The 2,975-nt window shown below is 37.1% G+C and overlaps 1 non-coding gene across 1 annotated transcript; it reads left to right on the plus strand.

The window, feature by feature from the left end:
- The first annotated feature begins 2,587 nt into the window (after positions 1-2,587).
- LOC129148649 (U6 spliceosomal RNA) lies at positions 2,588-2,696 on the plus strand. Its single transcript, XR_008555647.1, has one exon. It is a non-coding gene; the product is annotated as a U6 spliceosomal RNA (small nuclear RNA).
- The last annotated feature ends 279 nt before the right edge of the window (positions 2,697-2,975 follow it).

Here is a 2,975-nt window from a genome sequence, read left to right on the forward strand (position 1 = left end):
CTCAGTTCCCCTTGTCTATCTCTGAACCTCTTGTGCAAGTGGGTTCTCTGACTCTCTCATGTATGCGGGGTTCCCATACATATACATGTATTAAATTTGGTTATTTTCTTTTGCTAATCTGTCTTATGCCTACAGTATGTGATTATTAGACCAGCCAGAAAAGTGTTGAGGGTAGAGAAAAGCTTGTTTTTCTCCCACACTTCAAATAAAATCAGAATTCAATTAGCCAAGCAAGAGTACTACAGGTAGCCTCTGAAGTGCTATGGTAAGGATTTGAAATTTGATGCTGATACATACTAGAAATCATTTCAGATGATTTTTAAACAGAGGATGCCAAAATCTGACCTATATTTTTAAAGGTTATCTCTGCTGCATTGTTGGCTATAAAGCATAAAAAAACAACGGTAAGAACATGGAGACTAGTTAGGACATTTAGGCAGGAGATGATGGTAGCTTATACTAAGATGCCAGCAGTACAGGTGGAGAAAGTGGTGATTTTGAATATGTTTCTAACTTAAAGCTGACAAGATTTTGTCAATTTGGAGGCTTTAGTAGAAAGAAGAGCTAAGGGTGACCACAAGATATTTTTCCTGAAAAACTAACAGATTGAAGTTGCCACTTACTGAGATGAGAAATATTGTGGGAGAAACAAGTTTGATGGTAGAAGTTGCCCATTATACTTGTTAACATAAATATCCAATATAAAGAAGAGATTGTGAATCTGAAATTGAGAAATATGTCAGGGTTGCAGATCTATATTTAGGATTCATTACATAATCATTTTTTGTTGTTATTTGTAAAAAATCTCAATATGGTAAAACAAATTTCAATTTCAAAAAATACAAATATAGAAGTTTAACTTACTCTTATTATTGTCATTAGTATTTCAGTGATAATTATCTAGACATTGTCTGTGCACTGAGATATGAATATAAGATAGACTATTGGGTGGTATACATATACATATATATATATATATATATGTGTGTATGTGTGTGTATATATCTTACCTTATAATAGACAAATATGCAAATTGGCCACACCTTCGCTACGCCCAAGCCACGCCCACCAACCAAGCCACGCCCATCAACCACGCCCACCAGGAAACCGTTGAAGGGAAGCACCTGCTCCGATCACAGGAGCCAGCCGAACCCGCTCCTGCGATCGGGTGGCAGGGACGCTGGGGTGCGGGCGGAGCCCAAGGCCCGGGAAGCTGCCCGGGGCTTTCCGGGCCTTGGGCACCAGCCGGGTGCGTGCTCCGATCGCAGGAGCGAGCCGACCTGGGGGGTCAGCTCGCTCCTGCTATCGGGTCACAGGGACGCTAGAGTGCAGTTTTCACCTGCACCAGTTTTCTGCTGGCACCGGGACCCTGAAAGAAGGTAGAAGGCGGTGGCCACAGCCAAGGCCTGGGTCCCCGGTGCCGGCAGAAAACTGGTGCAGGCAGCCAGGTGAATGAAGGTCTATTGCACGAATCTTCGTGCAAACGGGCTACTAGTATATATATATATATATATATATATATATATATATATATATATTATTGATTTCAGAGAGGAAGGGAGAGGAAGAAAGACATAGAAACATCAATGATAAGAGAGAATCATTGATTGGTTGCCTCCTGCATGCCCACACTGGGAATTGAGTCCACAATTTGGGCATGTGCCCTGACAAACCATGACCTCCTGGTTCATATGTTGAAACACAACCACTGAGCCATGCGGGCCGGGCTTTAATCCCAATGGGGGATTGAGCCCACAATCCAGCAGGCATATACCTTGACTGGGAATTGAACCGGTGGCCTCTTGGTTCCTGGGTCAATGATTAATCACTGTGCCACACCCAACTGGGCACCATACAATTTTTTTAAATTATATAATCTACTATTGTCATAAAATAATAATTCTTAAGGATGCATTGTGCAGTATAAAGTGCTAAACTCTCTTTGAAAGCCAGATTAGAAAAATGCTATTATATGAAAACTCTTGGTTTTTAAAAATGTTTAAATCTATAAATCTATATTATATGAGTTAGATCGAATTATATAATTGAATATATTTGTTTAATTTAAAATTAGATTATCATGCTTTTCTCATTTTCATGACTACTGTTCTCTGTTACTTTTCATTGTAAATTGTGTTTGGGAGTTAGTTTTCTTTTTTTAATCGGTTATGTTTCTCTTCCTGGCATTTTCATATGTTGCCCTGTACAGAATAGATTTTTAAGCCGTTAAGGTCTTCAAAAGTTATCCTAGGAACTACAAAAATCTCTTCTGCCATTTTGGATTTTTGTCTTAGGAGGAGGATTGAAGGTTAGGATTACTTTTCAGTTCAAGGCAGTAGAGCCTCAATAGGAGCAAATGCTCGGAGCAATCATAAAACTTAAAAAGATCGTAGTCTGTACTCAGATATGTCTTCTTATATAAAAACAAAGATTTTGAATGCTGCACATAGCTGCAGGGACTTAAGACTTTTTTAAATAAACCTAATTGGTAGCCACAGCTATGAAGCTATATAGGGAGTATCATTAAGAATAATCCTTCATGAACCTTTCATTTTTAATTCATTTACGATAAAATAAAAGCTTTTAAGTGTTCTTATTTCAGCAGCTCATATACTAAAATTGGAATGATACAGAGAAGATTAGCATGGCCCCTGCACAAAGATGATGTGCAAATCTGTGAAGCATTCCAGATTAAAAAACAAAAAATTTATAACAGCAATCAGTCAAAAATGTAAATACATATCAACGTTATATTATATATGCCAATGTTATACAATCTTCTAATTATTTTATATCTAAATACTTTGGATCATTCTATTTCAATAACATTTAAAATTTGGATGTTATTTTTATAAATTTAATATAAAATTTGGCTGAACCTCAGAATTTCTATATAAGTGAGCTTTGGTTTTAAATAAACATGGGTGTTCATTTTGTATATAGTAAACTACTTTTTTATTGTTGAAATAATGTCA

This window comes from Eptesicus fuscus, chromosome 3, assembly GCF_027574615.1.
Source record: "Eptesicus fuscus isolate TK198812 chromosome 3, DD_ASM_mEF_20220401, whole genome shotgun sequence".
Classification (NCBI taxonomy): Eukaryota; Metazoa; Chordata; class Mammalia; order Chiroptera; family Vespertilionidae; genus Eptesicus; species Eptesicus fuscus.